This window comes from Podarcis tiliguerta, assembly GCF_965153285.1.
Source record: "Podarcis tiliguerta genome assembly, chromosome: 18".
Taxonomy (NCBI): Eukaryota; Metazoa; Chordata; class Lepidosauria; order Squamata; family Lacertidae; genus Podarcis; species Podarcis tiliguerta.
In genome coordinates, this window is record NC_139551.1 from 11,382,861 (window position 1) to 11,400,195 (window position 17,335).

Below are 17,335 nucleotides of genomic sequence, written 5' to 3' on the forward strand. Positions count from 1 at the left end.
TCATATCACCCCTTAACCTCCTCTTCTCCAGGCTAAACATGCCCAGCTCCCTTAGCCGTTCCTCATAAGAAAGAAAGAAAGAAAGAAAGAAAGAAAGAAAGAAAGAAAGAAAGAAAGAAAACGAGGTTTGTCTGACATGAGTTGTTTTTGAGAAACCTGTGGTGTGTCTTAGTAATCACAGCATCCTCTTCTAAACACTCACAGACCAACTGTTGAATGATCTGCTCTAGGACCTTCCCTGGTATTGATGTCAAGCTCACCAGTCGGTAATTACCTGGGTCTTCCTTTTTGAAGATAGGGACAACATTTACTCTCGTCTGTAGGAACCTCACCTATTCTCCACGATTTCTCAGAGATCATAGACAAAGGCTCTGAAATTGGATGCAGCTCGTCAGGCCCTGAAGATTTGAATTTATTTAAAGTAGCTAGGTGTTCCTTTACTCTTTTCCCGCCTTGGGCTGCAGTTCCCCCCTTGCATCGTTAGTCTGCTATCACCAAGTTGGGCATCACTTTCCTTTTGGGTGAATGTTTGAAATGACTGGTTTTCTTATCCTATCTTTTCCCTAAGAAGCTCAGGGCAGTTCTCTCTTGCACTCCATTGTATCCTCACAACCACCCTGTGAAGTAGGCATGGCACAGAGAAGGAGGGAGAGGCGGGGAGAGAGAGCACAATTTGAACTCAGCTCAAGTCAAGACCTCCCACCCCCTGCAGCATCTTGCATCTCATATGCATGTTGCTGGCCTGGAAGGACGAGTCAAATTCTACAGGTCTTCCTGCAGGGCTCATGAAAGCAATCATCCAATCAGGAAAAAAATAGGCAAATTAGTCTATTGCTCTAGAAAAAGAGGGGCCAGAACTCACCACGAGCACCTCCCTTGTTCTCTTAGAATAGCAATGGCACTCTCCTGAGAGGCAGCAAGTTCCAGCTGAAAAAAAGCCCGTAACAGCAATAAAAACAATAAAATAACCATTTTAAAAACCACACAAATCTCAATTAACTGTTGTGGAAGGATCTATTCTTAACTGCCTGTGTAGGCCTGGCAGAAAAGTTTTCAGCAGGCATTTAAAAGTTGCCACAAAAGGCACCCGTTGAATCTCCAGTGGCAGAGAGTTCCGCAGGACCAAGCCAAAGACAGTGAAGGCTCGGTTGTCCTTGATGTTGTCTCAGGAAACAGCCAGCAAAGTTGAGGGAGCTGGGATATGTAAGGGTTCAGGAGGCAACAGAGGCATCCTTGACCTAAGCTGCTCAGGATTTTGCCAGTTCATACTAGAATCTTGAACGTGGCTCAGTAATACTACAAATAGAAGCAAAAATTATTGGCAGCCAAACTGGGTCATTCTTCTGCCCCTCTGGTTATACAGATTGGATGCCCGCCTTTTAAATTAAGGTTTCTTGGCTAGTGGGGCAGGGGCAGGATTGGGCATGGCGTAAACTCCTGAGAAGGTTGTTGGTGCTGTCCTCTTCCAACCAAGACACCCAACTCTGAATCCCAGCCACTCCCAGGGACAAACTGGGGTTGCTGCTTCCACGCTCAGCCCCAAACCATGAGCCAGGGTGCAGAGTATTTTGAGCCGGATCCAGCTTTATAAACAACCCAACTGGGTCGTTTTTCACCCATTGGACGCCAACCCTTTGGAATAATGTTTCCCGCTTTTAACTGGGACCCGACTTTGAGAACGGGAGCGTGGGGGGGGGGGGTCAGGCATTGTGTGAGCACAGGGAGGGTTGTTGGTTTTGCATATAAAAAAAAAATGTAAACCAGACACCTACCTCAGAGGCAGCCTCATGCAAACTTGTTCATCTGTGTCTGAATAGGCACCCCTAAATGACATTCGCATCATCTGGTGGCTTTGGAGGACGACCTCTGACCCTGTCTGGCTCTCCCGCATAGAAAGGCTGTCGTCTTCTCCCCCTGTCTGGCCATTGTCCCTCCATTTCCATATTGCTCCCCCCCCACCCCTCTTTTTCCCATGCTGTCGCTCTCAGAGGTTCGCCCCCTCCCAACCCTTTCCCATCTTTTTCTCCCGCCCCAACCCGAGCCGGTTTTTAAAAATCAATCAAGTTTAGAGAAGAGAAGGAGACTCCTCACATTCGGAGAGGCTGGAGGAGCCGGACACTTATATGCTGAAAGGATTTTTATTTTGCAGGGCGGGGGGGGGGGTCTGTTTTGAGTTTTCTCTCCCCATCCGAAATCTCTCTTTTTGACATCCCCCCCCTTTACCACACACTTTGGGAACGCAGAAATGGCAAAACGTGGCGATTTAGGCGGAACCGTCTACTTTGGACAGCAAGAGACAGGAGACTGAGTGAGTAGGAAACTTTTACAGAAATGAAAATGGGTTCTCTCTTGTGGGCAAGGTTTTGATGTTTTTGGGGAATAAGCTTTGCACAGGGTGAAATCCGGAGCCTCAAATCCAGATAGAAAGTAGGAGGAGGAAATAACCCATTTGAATTGTCTTAAGTGAGTCATGGCCACTAATTTTAATGGGCCTACTTCTGAGTAGGATTGGCTACAATTGACTTGCCTTTTGTTAAAGCTGTAGGATTTAAATTTTTAATTTGTGTTAATAAGGACTAGTAAGAATAGGCAAATCTGTCCATTTCACTCTTTCTTGTTTCCCCAGTCTTTAGCTTAGTTCTTTACATTTTCACAGCAGTTTGTGATTTGTATTTTTATTAAGGGGGGGGGGAGTTCTCATGAAACGGCATTGCTGAATCTTTCCTAAAACGCTAATTTCTTGTTTTCGCAAATATCATGCATTTTATCCACACTTTACTGTCAAATAATGCATATATATGTGTGTGTGTGTGTGTGTGTGTATGCATGACTTGGCTGGAGAACTGGCTTGTAAAATTCAGAAAAGTGCAAATTTTGACAGGGAGCTGTTTTCTGGTTTCCATATATTTTTCAAAACTGGGAATTTGCTTTTGTTTCTGATGTTTTTGACCTGTTTTATGTTTGTTTTATGGTTCTCTTTTGTAGGCTATCTTGAAAATCTAGATTAATAAAAAAAGAAATGAAATGAAATTGTGAATTTTGTAGGTTCACCTTCAGAGGTGAGGCAGCTGAATAGCTACCCTGTCCTGAGAAAGAGATTATATTATCTCCTCTTCTTTTACAAATTTAATTGAGGACACCCTTGTAACACTTTTGACCTGGTTGGGGGGCTCTTCCAAGATTCATTTTGCCATTCCATACACTGGTAGAGATGCTTTGTTAATATTTATCCATCTATCCAATCCTTCCTCCCAAAGGAACTTGAGAACAACTCACTTTGGAAGATGCTTAAAGAGTTAGGGAGGTCTTGCATCAATTAGGCCAAAGGTACATTTGAGGGGCTGAAAGTATCCCACACCTCAGATCTTAAACAGCTGTTCAAGATGAACTGGTTGCTAGCGTGCCAAACAGTTTGTGCTAATATTTGTGTGCATATGTTGCTGCTGTTGCTTAAAATAAAAAAAACAATTCTGCCTCCTCTTACCTCCAGGCTTTGGGTTGGGTAGCGAACCTGAGTTAGGCACTTTGCGATGAACTGATCCAATTGAGTTGTGGATGATGATTTCGCCGGGCGAAATCCTTGGGTAGACCTCTTTGCTTCTAAGGACTCTGTTTTGGAAACCTGCAAATGAAATTTCAGAGGTGGCATTTACCCAAGGGTGGGGTAGGGGCGGTGAAGGGGGGGAAGGCCCCCCAATAATAATAATAATCAATTAGGAACTGTGGTTTGATCAAAATAGGAACAAGTGAAGCAATTTGCTGGTAGTGCTGGTTGTAAGCATTTGCAAAGGGACGGATCATGCAGACAGGTAGAGAGAGAAATGTGCTGAAATCCTGGGAAGCTGTGCAGTGGTTTGGTTTTCTTTTACTATCCAGAGATTTCCACGAACTGGAGCGGAGGCTGAGGATAATAACAAAATAATCAGAATAATTATCAGCATCGTAGGCAGGGGGAGGCAGGAGAATTATGGCCGGTCCCTTTAAGATGCACAGACCATGTCTTCCTCCCCCCCCCCCGGGGGGGGGGTTCGTGACTCAGCAACTGCAGAGCCAGTAACTTTGCCAGGGGAGAGAATTTTTGCACGCAGGGTTACTCTAGAGGCAGGTGCAACTTGGGTCTCAGTGGGATATGCTTGGGCCTGGACTGGGGTTGGCGGGGTGTATATATTGCTATAGTGGGAGCAGTCTGCAAGAGGTGGCAAGCCACATATTTGTGGGGGTGTAAAAGGGCAATTCCTTGAGGACAAGCCTCTTTGGGTGTCTGTCCCAACGGCGGTTTGGACGGCAGGGTTATTTTTGGACGCCTTTGCCATATTTCAGGTTATTTTTTCACTGCTGATTTACTGCACTTAAAGCCCAGCTTTGTCTTCAAGGAGTTCAAGGTGGCCTGCATGCTCTCCCCCTCTTCACAAAACAACCCTGCGAGGCAGACTAGGTTGAGAAGCAGTGGCTGCCCCCCCCCCAAGGTCGCACCCAGTGAGCTTCACAGCTGAGTGGGGCTTCAAACGCTGGCCTCCCGTGTCCTTGCCCGATGCTCAGTGGCGTAGCGTGGGTTGTCAGCACCCGGGGCAAGGCAAGTAATTTGCGCCCCCTAACCCGTGGATTTGCGCCCCCTAACCCTAACCCCCAGATGTTGCGCCCGGTGCGGCCGCCCCCACCCCCACCCCCCACGCTACGCCACTGCCGATGCTCTAACCACTACACCAGGGATATATGTATTTCTGGACACATTGTGTTGCGAAATTCTGGACACACTGCGGAATTCAGGTAAGGGGCAAAGCTTCGAAAAATGGCTCCCGTCTTGTGTCCAAAAACATGCATCAGGTAGCTCAGAATGTAAGCGTGAACTAGATCAAATTTCTCCCTCTCCCCCTTGGTCTAGATACATAGATGTTTGGGCAAGGCCTACCCAACAGGGCTGGTTTTTCTCTTTGGTTATCTAGCTGTATGAGTATATATGATGTCATAAAGCTAGAAAACCGAATGTACAAACCCACCCACTACTCGACGGGGCACCCCCAGCTTTTGCAAATGTCTCCCCACGTCTACATCTTCCAGCAAAGGGTCCTGGGAATTGTTGCAGGGGGGGCAGGCGACCCCTTTGACATTATTGTGGGATGTACAGGAAGAGTTTTCTCTTGGCGGCCAGTTAAAATCTTACTTGTGGAAAGAGAAGGATGGAGTTGAAGTACAAGGCTGGGGGTAAATATAACTGAATAAAATGGAACAGCAACGTCAGGGAATGGGGCTTCTCTGAGCGCCTCTGGCTGGCTTTCAAAGGGATGAGATTTTATTTGGAATAACATGCTGGCAGTAAGAGCTGTTGGACGGCGGATCGGGTCCCTCAAATGGTCTTCTATCATTGATGCTTTAGCTGAGATTCCTGCATTGCAGGGGGTTGGACTAGATAATAGAATAACAGAATTGTAAGGTACCATGAGGGTCATGTATAATAATAATAATAATAATAATAATAATAATATCCACCCATCTAACTGGGTGGCCCCAGCCACTCTGGGCGGCTTCCAACAGATATAAAAACACAATAAAACCTCAAACATTAAAAACTTCCTTACAGGACTGCCTAAAGACGTATTCTAAAAGTCATACAGTAGTACCTTTGTTTATGAGTTTAATCCGTTCCAGAAGTCCGTTCTTAAACCAAAACCGTTCTTAAACCGAGGCACGCTTTCCGTAATGAGGCCTCCCGCCGCCAATGCCCTTCCATTGTTCGGATTCCATTCTTAGACTGAGGTAAAGTTCACAAACTGGGATGCTACTTCCAGTTTTGCAGAGTTTGTAAACCAAATTGTTCATAAATAGGGCTGCTCTTAAACCAAGGTACGACTGTAGTTTTTTATCTCCTTGACATGTGATGGGAGGGCGTTCCACAGGGCGGGTGCCACTACCAAGAAGGCCCTCTGCCTGGTTCCCTGTAACCTCACTTCTTGCAGGGAGGGAACCGCCAGAAGGCCCTCGGAGCTGGACCTCCATGTCTGGGATGGACGATGAGGGTGGAGACGCTTCTTCAGGTTTCAGGGCCAAGGCTGTTTAGGGCTTTAAAGGTTAGTATCAACACTTTGAATGGTGCTCAGAAACATACTGGGAGCCAATGTAGGTCTTTCAGGACTGGTGTTATATGGTCTCGGTGGCCACTCCCAGTCACCAGTCTGACTGCCTAATTCTGGAATAGTTGTAGTTTCCCAGTCACATTCAAAGGCAGCCCCATGTAGAGCGCATGGCAGTAGTCCAAGCGGGAGATAACCAGAGCATGCACCACTCTGGCAAGACAGTGGAAGTAGGGTTGGAAGGGGTCCTGAGGGTCATCTAGCCCAACCCCCTGAAATACAGGACTCTTTTGCCCAATGTGGGGCTTGAACCCATGACCCTGAGATTAAGAGAAGAGGGGGTGTGGGAGAGTTCACGAGAGAGAAAAGGAGAGAGCCCCCCCTGAGATTAAGACTGTCCTGCTCTGCTGCCTGAGCCATCTCAGTTGCATTAGCCATTCCTCTGCCCCACCCTTGCCCCCTCCCAAGGCTGCAATTCTGTGAAATTGTGTGTGTGTGTGTTTACCTGGAAAAGCAGTGGATCGTGACAGCAGTCTACAGTGCAGCTGGGCTACAGGTCAGTGGCAGAGCACTTGCTTGGCACGTAGAAGGTCCCAGGTCCCATCTGTCATGGATGCTTTAGTTGAGATTGCCGGGGGGTGGACTGGATGACCCTCAGGGTCCCTTCCAGCTCTACAGTTTAGGATTCTATGGTTCAGTCTTCAGTCCTCTGCCCCTGCTGCAACAAAACATGTCTCTCCTGCGCCAGTCTCTACAGCCATAGCAAGTGCTGCAACCTTCCAACAGCTTGACCTCAGCCCCCAAGGTGCACTCTGTTGCAGTCCTGTGCTGCCAGCTGTGGCAGAGCTCAGTGGAGGGAGAAGCCAGCCAAGTCTCAGGGGGGTCCTTGCCTGGAGGCAGAGTCCAAATGCAGGGTCCAGCCCTAAGGTCAGGAATATCTCCGTTCACGTAGTCAGATGATCTGGGGGTCAAGAAAGCCAAGGGCCCAAAGTCACAAGAAGCAGCAAGGTCTGCTCAGAAATGACAAATTTTTGTTTCCAGTAACTGGCTGAGGCTGGAAATCCTGCTTGAGAAAGCTGGAGTCAGCTGGTTCACATCAGGAGCAAGAAGGCTGATGAGCAACAGGTGGAGTCACCTCACCTTCTGCTCCTTCAGGCTGCTGCTCAGCAAGTGAAGCCGACTTCTGGCCCATGACACACTCCTCCGTTGTCTCCCAAGAGAGGTGGATGCCAGCAGCAGCAGCAGCAGCAATAATAATAATCATAGAATTGCAGAAGGTTTGTTTTTTTAAGTGCCTAATTTATCCAGATTACTGCTAATTATTCCTGCAGGGGGTTGGACTGGATGACCTTTGGGGTGCCTTGCAATTCTACATTTCTAGGATTCTAGTTTGGGATGGATCACCAAGGAGAGCTTATGCCAGACTTCAAAATCTCGCTCTCCCTGGCTGGCAAGGTATCGTTTGGCTTGGCCCAGACACTTTCAAGCCTATCTTCTTAAAAACTGAGAGCCAGAACTTTCTTTCTTTTGAAACAATGAAGCTTTTCTTTCCTTTTAAACTACTACAGAATCAAAGCATACTCAGTGCCCTGGTTACAAAACTAATAATTTATTATTACTATTATTTTTCATAGAATCGTAGAATAATGGAATTGTAGAGTTGGAAGGGACCCCAAAGGTCATCCAGCCCCACCCCGTGCAAGGCAGGAATGTGCCCTTAATTTCGGATCATGCCTCTCACTCGCCTGGAGGGGGTTGGAGAGGGCTGCTGTCTGTGTTTGTAGAAACCAGCGTAGTGTTCAAAGGTAACAAATTACTTTTAGTGCTCCAGCGACTTTGACCTCTCTGTTCATGTACTGAGTCTGTTCCTCAGACCAAAAATGATCCCCCACCTTTAAAGATTTGTTTTCCCCCAACAATTTGACAGCTTTCTCCAACCCTCATTCAGCTTCGCCATCTTGCTTGGCCAACATCTTCCTGGGGACTATCTGCAAAGGTAGTTAAATAACAATTTCCTGGTTTGTGGGAGGGAGAACTCTTTTCCCCCCACAGAGGCGCAAGCCGATGAGTCAGAAAGAACATCTTAAAATAGGCTCCACTTTAAGGCCTCGTCTTCCAAATGCCATTAATTTTCTGGAGATTACAGACCTTCTCCGTATCCTAGCATCAGAAACTATTCCAGGGAAGGGAACAACAGTCAATTGTAAAAAGCAACACGAAACTGAAAAGGAAAAATCTTCCAGGCTGATCTGTAAAATGCGAATTGTTTGTTTGTTTTGCAAATTAAAAGCCTCTTTGCCACTAGAGTTGGAAGAGACCCCGAGGTCCTCTAGTCCAACCCCCTGTAGTTGCTTTGGGGTACAGCACGGCCTTTAAGTGCGTGTTGAACATGCCTCAAATGTATGGCGTCAACTGTGGAATCATAGGGTTGGAAGGGGTCCTCAAGGTCTACTAGTCCAACCCTCTGCAATGCAAAAATCTCCACTAGATCGTACCCAACCTCTCCTTAAGCACCTCCAGGGGTTGCAAAGCTGTGCGAAGCCATCTGTGTAGTAGTTTCAAGGCGTTTCCCCCCACGAAGTGGGTTTTAAGAGTGTTGCTTCCCAAATTTTATTCCAAGGCCCTGTGACCTTTTGAATAAAAACGTTATCCACCGACACACTTTGTTCCAGCTGCTCTGATCTAGACCCAACACACACAAACCCCCGGGACCCACTCTCCGCAAATCCTGACAGCGAGAAGACCACCTGCCCATCGGAGAGGAGGCAACACAATGGATCTGTCTGGAGTCTGAATTGTGGGGAGACAGGCTGTTTTATGATCTGTGTAGTTCACTGAGAATAGAAAACAGCTCGTTGGGCCATCTCTCTCTTCCCTCAGCCTCCGTGGCCTCACCTCACTCTGCTAAATCATCTGGCCCTAGATTTATATTTTTAAAAGGTCGACTATAGTGTCAAAACACACACACACACAAACTCATGGAGGAGAGGGCTATCAATGGCCATTATTATTATTATTATTATTATTAAAAATAATAATTTTTTATTTATACCCCGCCCTTCCCAGTTCAAAAACCGGGCTCAGGGCAGCTAACAACAAATTTAAAACACTTTAAAACACTTAATTATAAAAGCAGCATAAAATACAGTATAAAAGCATGAATAACAATAAAATTCAAAAATCAGTTAGATAATCCCCAGGGCTAGCTGGCTGAATTGGGGCCAGCGAGGAGACCAGGGGAGAATTAGCTGTGGGGTCTCAGAGCGGGTGATCTTCATAAAAGGGGAGAGGGAGGGAAGGGAAGATGAGGCTGAATTCAAATTAAAGGCCAGGAGGAATAGCTCTGTCTTACAGGCCCTGCGGAAGGAGGTTAAATCCTGCAGGGCCCTGGTCTCATAGGACAGAGCATTCCACCACGTCGGAGCCACCACTGAGAAGGCCCTGGCCCTGGTGGAGGATAGTCTGACTTCCTTAGGGCCCAGGACCTCTAAAGTATTCTTATTCATGGACCTTAAGGTCCTCTGCGGGTCAGACCAGGAAGCGGTCCTGTAAATACGAGGGCCCTAAGCCACAAAGGGCTTTAAAGGTCAAAACCAGCACCTTGAACCTGACCCTGTACTCCACCGGGAGCCAGTGCAACTGGTAAAGCACTGGGTAAATATGCTCCCATGGCAGGGACCCCGTCTTACCCCACCCATCTGACTGGGTTGCCCCAGCCACTCTGGGCAGCTTCCAACACATATAACCAATACCCTTCAAACATGTAGAAAAACATAATAAAACATTAAACATTATAAACCTCCCTCTCCTGGTTGCCTTCCGATGTCTTCTAAAGGTTGTCTCGTTACTTATCTCCTTGGCTCCGGGGGTCGCATAACTCCAGACCCTCCAACATTTGTCTGATGAAAATAGGGACGTCCTAAGGAAAAGCGGGACATTACGGGATCAAATCAGAAACCGGGCGGCTTCTGTAAATCCAGGACTGTTCCTGGAAAATGGAGACACTTGGAGGATCTGTGAATAGCAGTTGGTGGAAACCACAGGAGAGGAGGGTGTTGCTCATGCCTTGCTTTTAGGATTGGGGCCCTTGGCCGGCCACCAGGAGGACAGGATGCTGGACTGAGTCAGCAGGACAATTCTGATGGCCTTATGACTCATATGTCAGCTTGGTGGAAACTCCATCTCTCTATCTTTGAATCCCACTTGCTGTGGCACTCGGGTCCTCCTACTGGGATTTATTTAGTTATCCTTCTTTTTTTTGCCAGATCATTTTTATTTTTTATTTTCCAGATATTTACCAAATCCTTCAAACTTATTTAATACAAATTCCCCCCCAAAAAAATTTCTGCACTCCGTTCTTGATGCTTCCAAAGTTCTCTCTTGTTGCTTCTTTATTTCCCTAGTTATTTCTAATTCACATTCCATTCCTTACAATTAACCTTATATTACAATAGGCTTTTCGTGTGTTTTTAAACTTATCCATAGCCATTAGCTATCCACTTTCCAATTCCTGCACATACAATATTTTAACATTTGCAATATCTGTAAGTGAGGTTAATCAACAAATTATCAGTCCGTTATAATAATTATCATTTCTAAGTTACGTTCCTTTCCTTCATTCTGCATGTATGAAAATCTAATAGTTGACATTAGATTGACATTTCCCTTTTCTTCTTATAATAGTCCACTCTCTCCAAAAAACTTCCTGTCCACTGTGCTTTAATTTCCAGACAATCGATCACCTCAATTATTTAGCTATCCTTAGGAACATTGGAAGCTGGCACATGCTGTTTGGTGTTGCCCACACTGGCTGGCAGCAGCACTCCAAGGTTTCAGGCAGGCCTCTCTCCCAGCCTTGCCTGGAGATGCTGCCGGGGATTCGAACCCAAGACCTCCTGCATGCAGAGCAGGCACTGTCCCAGAGCTCCTCAACCCTTTCCATCCTCCCCCACCACCAACCTTGTGAGGTAGGTTAAGCTGAGAAATATAGTGACTGGCCCCAAGGTCCCCCAGTGAGATGGGTGGCTGAGTTTCAGATTCGAACTCAGGTCTCTCCCAAGTCCTAGTCCTAGTCGCAGTGTGTGGGGAGAGGGAGGTACAACACTGCATGTATCCAACAAAGTTCTACTCAGAGTAGAGACGTTAAAGTTACCGGACCCAAGTTTACAATGGGTCACCTCTGAGCGAGACTATAGTAAGAAAAACAAGAGGAGATTTCCTTGTTCGTTTATTTCATTTAAGAATCATAATGATTGCACTCCTGTTCAATAATTTCACACACACACAAGTTTTTTAAAAACTGCATTATGTGTAAAAACAATTTTAAGAACAGAAAAACCCTAATTGCAATTACATACAAAACATATTTTTAAAAAGCAGGTTGTGTATAAAATCCATTTTCTAATGGTTAGCTTTTTTATCACTATGTCAATTTTAAAAAACAAAACAAAAACAAAACTCTATTGTGTTACATACTGTAGTGTTAACAGGTTTATATTTTAAAATCAAGATTCAACTTTTTATATATACCTCGGTTTTGGAACGTAATCCGTTCCGGAAGACCGTTCGAGTTCTGAAACGTTCGAAAACCGAGGCTTGAAGGACGGTCTGCACATTCAATAGAGAAAATTGGAAAAAAGAAAACCTCAGCAGAAGCCCTTTACTTCCGAGGAGTGCTCAAAAACGGAAGCATTTACTTCTGGGGTTTTGGCATTTGAAAATCGAAACGTTCAACTTTCGAGACGTTCAAAAACCGAGGTACCACTGTATAGATAACTCTGTTTTTATGCACCAACCAGTCTTGAGATATCAATATCTATCTATCTATCTATCATCTATCTATCTATCATCTATCTATCTATCATCTATCTATCTATATCTATCTATCTATCTATCTATCTATCTATCTATCTATCTATCTATATCTATATCTATCTATCTATCTATCTATCTATCTATCTATCTATCTATCTTTCTCATGCCCTCCAACATTTCTCAGATGGGACACCCTATTCTACACCAGAAAGCTTCTTCTGCAAGCGTAGACCTCACAGGCACATCAGCATTGGTCACCTTGAGCCAACTCCAACCTCTCCGCTGAACCTGCCTCATAGGGTTGTTGTGAAGGAAAAATGTGCAAAGGAAGATAAATGGAAGGAAATAGGATATGGGATTTGAGCTGCCTTGAGTCCCTGTCAGGGGGAAAAACAGGAAATAATAATAATAATAATAATAATAATAATAATAATAATAATAATAATAATAATAATAGAAGAAGAAGAAGAAAATGAGAATGATCAGGAACATGCTAGACAGAAAATCCTATTAAACTCAGTGGCACTTAGTTCTGAGTGAAAATGCTTAGGATCAGTGTAAGGCAGCCCAGTCTTGACCAAGTTACCTGGGAGTAAGCTCTACTGAATACAATGGGGCTTACCTCTGAGTAGACAGGGCAAGGCTCCATTTGCAATAAAGGAATCAACATTCCCCATGCTTGATAAGAAATGGCTGGCTGCGGAAGCATTGCAATTACAGTGGTACCTTGGTTCTCAAACTTAATCCGTTCCGGAAGTCTGTTCCAAAACCAAAGCGTTCCAAAACCAAGGCGCAGTTTCTTATAGAAAGTAATGCAAAATGGATTAATCCGTTCCAGACTTTTGAAAACAACCCCTAAAACAGCAATTTAACTATCTAACTATCTAACAAGACCACTGATCCATAAAATGAAAGTAATAAAAAATGTACTGCAGTCATACAATCAGTCAATCAATCAATCAATCAATCAGTAGCTGAACTGGGTTCCACTCAGACACAAAAACAAAAAGAGAGAGCTGCAAAAACAAAAATGCAAAGTAAATAGCAAAAACAAACCTCAGTATAACACTCAAAACGGAGCATGTTCAGCTTCCGAAAAATGTTCCCAAAACAGAACACTTACGGTACTTCCAGGTTTGCAGCATTTGGGTTCCAAGTTATTTGAGTGCCAAGGCGTTTGAGAACCAAGGTACTACCACTGTAAAGAATTTAAAGTGGATTGGTGACATTTTCTTCCTAAAATATAGAAAGGGCTTCGTATGCCAGCTTCACCGTTTCCTTCATTTAGCTCATTTTCTTTATAAACAGGACTCTCTTTCTGCACCTACACACAAACCACTTTTAATTGTCCTCCGAGACATGGAGGAAAAGGGAAGCCAGGATCAAATCAGAAACCGGGATGGCTTCTGTAATTCTGGGACTGTCCCTGGAAAATTGGGGCACTTGGAGGGTCTGCTCTCTGTCTATCTATCTTCCCCCCCTGTATTTCATAGAATTATAGAATTGTAGAGTTGGAAGGACGCCAGGGGTCATCTAGCCCAACCCCCTGAGAGGAAGGAATATTTGCCATGTTCCGGAGTGAGTGGCAATGGGCCCGAGCTTTCCCTGCGCAGAAGGAGTGCCGGCTGACTGGGGTGGGGGAGAAGTAACAGAAAACAGAGAGGCCCCCGGGGGATGCAGTGGAGTAGCCTGCCAGAGGGCAGGGGCTGGCTGGTCGGCGGGAGGGCCCAACATTTTGCAGAAGCCTCGCTTTTGTCGCTATGTTCTTGGCACACTGTGGCGAGGGATGACCCCAATGAGAGGGATGAGTCTGCCAAGGACTCGGAAATAGCTCAGTTGGCACTTGAAAAGGCAGTGGGGGGGTCATTTGGCATTTCGCTGGGTCCATTTTCCTATGTCCTTTGGAGCCTTGCTTTGACACCAGCTTCCTCCGTGCCACAATGGCGGGCCGCCCGTGCCCGCTCTCCCGGTGCCAAGAAGAGGCAGCTGGATCGGAGGCCATTTCTGTTCAGTTCTGTTCAATGGGCTTGCCTGGCTTGGGCGGATATTGAGAGTCGAGTTCAGATCTGCCCGTCCAAGTTCTTTTTAAAACTTCTTTGTTCAGGGGCTAAACAGTCTCCCAGTTTGCGAAGTGGGGCACTTTCAGGAAAAAGTCTTCGAAGGCAGGCGGAGGGGGGCAGCCTGAAGAGAGAAAGGTTTGTATAAGCATGAATGGTGCTGGGCGAGAGAGGGGGAATTCATTATCCTTAGAATAAATTTAGGTGCAGGAAAAGGGACCCCCACAAAAAAGTAAACAAATGATCAAAGGGACGGAGTGACTCCCCAATGAGGGAAGCTTGCAAAGTTGGGGGGCTTTCTTAAGTTTGGAGAAAAGGCTAGTTTAAGGGAGGGTATAAAATGGTGTGTGGAATGGAGAAAGTGGATTGAGAGAAGATTTTTTCATGCATTCATGTAACACCAGAACTTGTGGGCATCTGTGAATTGGTCTCACCTATTATTATTATTTCAATTTATATACCATCCTTTATCAGAAGATCCCAGGGCAGTGTACAACATTAAAAACACATTACAGAACATAAGAAAAACATAAGAAAAAGCAAACTGACAGACAGTCTAATGATAAAATTGTCAACATAATAACTGTCCTCTACAGTCGGTGGCCATCACAAAATCTTGTGGGAGCAAATTCTGTGTTCTTACTTTGCACTGTGTGAGGAAGTCCTTCGTTCTGTCGGTCCTGAAACTACCAGCATAATTTCTTTTGTGAAAATATCAGGCTCGCAGCTTAAAAGGACATGGCACACGAGGAAAGGAGGAAGAGCTGGGAGGAAGAAACAGCAAGCTCAAACTATTCCGTGATTTTGTGTCATTCCATTTTAAAGCTGCCCGATTTAGAGGTCATTACTGGCAGCCCTTGTGGAGCTGGAGCAACTCCCCGATCAGAAAAAGTGGCAATGTCTGGGGCTTTTAAATGAGGGGGAAGGCATGTTTCAGATGAGAAATGACTGAGCTGTATAAAATTATGAGTGGCAGGGAGAAAGAGGATAGAGAAAATATTTTCTCCCTCTCTCCTAGAACAGAATAATAGAATCATGATATATTGATATATTTCCTCACCTTTATATGCAAAGTTTCTGCCTGCAGGGAGTGAAGGAAAGCAGTTATTATTTAATTTATATTTACCTTTTTAAAGTATTTCTATAAAAAGCATGCAATGGACAAAGTTTTCTGATCCCTCGATTAAAGCAACAACATTTCATATTGCAGTACAGAGTAACAGCAGTCCTCTGCCTCCAGGAGCCTACAATCTGGAGAAAGAAAGATAATTTTTCTTTTTTGCAGAGTGGGATGTTAACATCCTCTGCAGGGAATGGGAATGATAATGATGCCTGGAGGGGGATAAAAGAGAGTGCTGGACTGCCTCTGACTCTGGAGGCTCAACTTAGCCATCTTGGCTGCATCAAATCATGGACTCGCCTTGGTTTCAGCAGCAGCCAGCCCTTGAGGGGAAGCCCATGCAGTCAGGGCCACAGGGCAGCAAGGCCTCTCGTGGCATTGATCCCCAGAGAGCTGCTGCTTTGAGGTAGACTGTGCCTGTGTGTGGATGTTCCCTTAATATCCTGACTTAACTGCAGGTCCATAGGCCTGTCTTTCCTCGGGAGAATGTACCTAATCTTTCTTCTTAAAGTGATGTGGCTGCTACTGCGTCTTGATGGGAGTGGAGCTTTTGCTCCTGGTTATTTCTTCTGAGATGTCCTGATTATGACAATTTTGCAATTGCTAGACAGGCTCCCTTTGGAAGACAGGGACGTAATTGGCTGCCGTACACCAAATCGGACTAGTCGCCCATCCAGATCAGAGAATATCTGGACATAAGAAGCTTCCATCTCAACTTGGGTGTTTTCTTTTCTTTTCCTGCAAAGCAGGGCTCCTACCGCTGAGCGATGGTTCTTCCCTTTAAAATAAAGCAAGGTGCTGCTCCTCCGGTTTAAACAGGAGTTCAGGAAGTGGCTTTACCCAGAGTTGGACCATTTAGCTGAAGACTGTCAAGACTCAGGACTGAGAAGCACCTGTGGCTCTCTGCATCTTGCTTGATTCTGACTTCCATTGTCCCTGACCATTGGTCATGCTGGTTACTGGGTGTTGCAAACCAAAACGCCTCAAGGGCTTTGTACCAAACTGTGAAATGGACATTCTTCCACACCACCACCCCAAAATCAGACATGGCTGTAGTTGTGGGCTTCAGGACGGGCGCTCTGCACATGCCCTGGAAATGAACAAGCAAAAGCCTTGTTATTTTCCATCCATGTATGCAATACTAAATGATGTGTACTAGAATGACGTTGGGCTATTTTAAATCATTTTGGCTGTGCGCTTCATTTCATGTAGCTTTTATTGAGATGAGCAACTCATTCAGAACCATGAGGCCTAGCAGTTAGCTTTTCCGTTGTCAGGGATTATCGCAGCTGTACCCAGGCATCAGGCCTGGGTTGAAATCCCCAGCAGGACAGGGGGAACCTCCCTGTCTGAAACCCTGGCGAGTCGCTGCCAGTCAGTGCAGAAAATACGGAGACTGAGAGACTGTTGATTCCTGCATTCCAGGGGGTTGGACTAGATGACCCTGGGATCCCTTCCAACTCTACGATTCTATGATTCTGTGCAGCAGCCAAGCTGGGTTTTCCCAAGGAAACAGATTGCTTCTCAGAGGATGGACCGAGGCATTGAATGCTAAAGAGCTAAGTAGAGCTTCCATATTCAGGGGCAGTCTACCACCAAATGCCAGGCATGTAGTCCTGGCAAGGAGAGCTGCCGCTTCATGGCAGAACCCCTGTTTCGCATGCAGGTTCAATCCCTGAGGGCACCTCCAGGGAAGGACTGGGAGAGTCCCCTGCCTGGCTCAGCTTCCTAACGAGATCAGATTTCCAGGTCCCCTGGTTTCGCATTCAGAACTGAGGTCAGACTTGCATTTCCATGGGTTGGACTAGATGATCCATGGGCGTCCGGTCCAAAGCTACAATTCTAGGATGCTGTGCAGTCGTGGCATTGCCACATTCTGTACAGTATCTTGATGGACAGGAGACAAGGCACACTCTCAAATTTCTGTTATGGACTGCCTCTTTCTGTACGATGCTTTGGGGTGGACTTTGGCTAAGGAGTTGGGCAACTTCTAAATAAAGTTCTTGCACGCTTTTGTTACAAAGTGGGGGGGGGGGGAGTGCCGCTACAACAGGAACCGATCTCCCTTGCTTTCCTCAACTCATTCCTGTCTCTGCTCATTCTTCTCAGAATGATAACGGACTTAGGGGGCACTGCCATCCCTTGATGGGGAGTTGGGTTGTAAAAGCCAGCTCCATTTTCTTCTTATAAGAGATTACTTTCTTTTTAAAAAAGGCTCTAGTCCTCCTGGCTGCAGCAACAGGCTCAAAAACATGTGGACAAATCTTATTGTGTTT

At 45.7% G+C, this 17,335-nt stretch overlaps 1 protein-coding gene and 2 long non-coding RNA genes across 16 annotated transcripts in view; 1 reads left to right on the top strand and 2 right to left on the bottom strand.

Moving 5' to 3' along the window:
* The window catches only part of LOC310668492 (uncharacterized protein), a 150,941-nt gene that overhangs the window by 30,952 nt on the left and 102,654 nt on the right, over positions 1-17,335 (bottom strand). The window lies entirely within an intron of this gene.
* The window catches only part of LOC310668637, a 52,019-nt gene that overhangs the window by 12,552 nt on the left and 22,132 nt on the right, over positions 1-17,335 (top strand). The window lies entirely within an intron of this gene.
* LOC310668666 lies at positions 487-8,066 on the bottom strand. The gene is made up of 3 exons (XR_014506772.1): positions 6,574-8,066; positions 3,485-3,622; positions 487-927 (listed from the first exon to the last, which is right to left on the bottom strand). It is a non-coding gene; the product is annotated as an uncharacterized lncRNA (long non-coding RNA).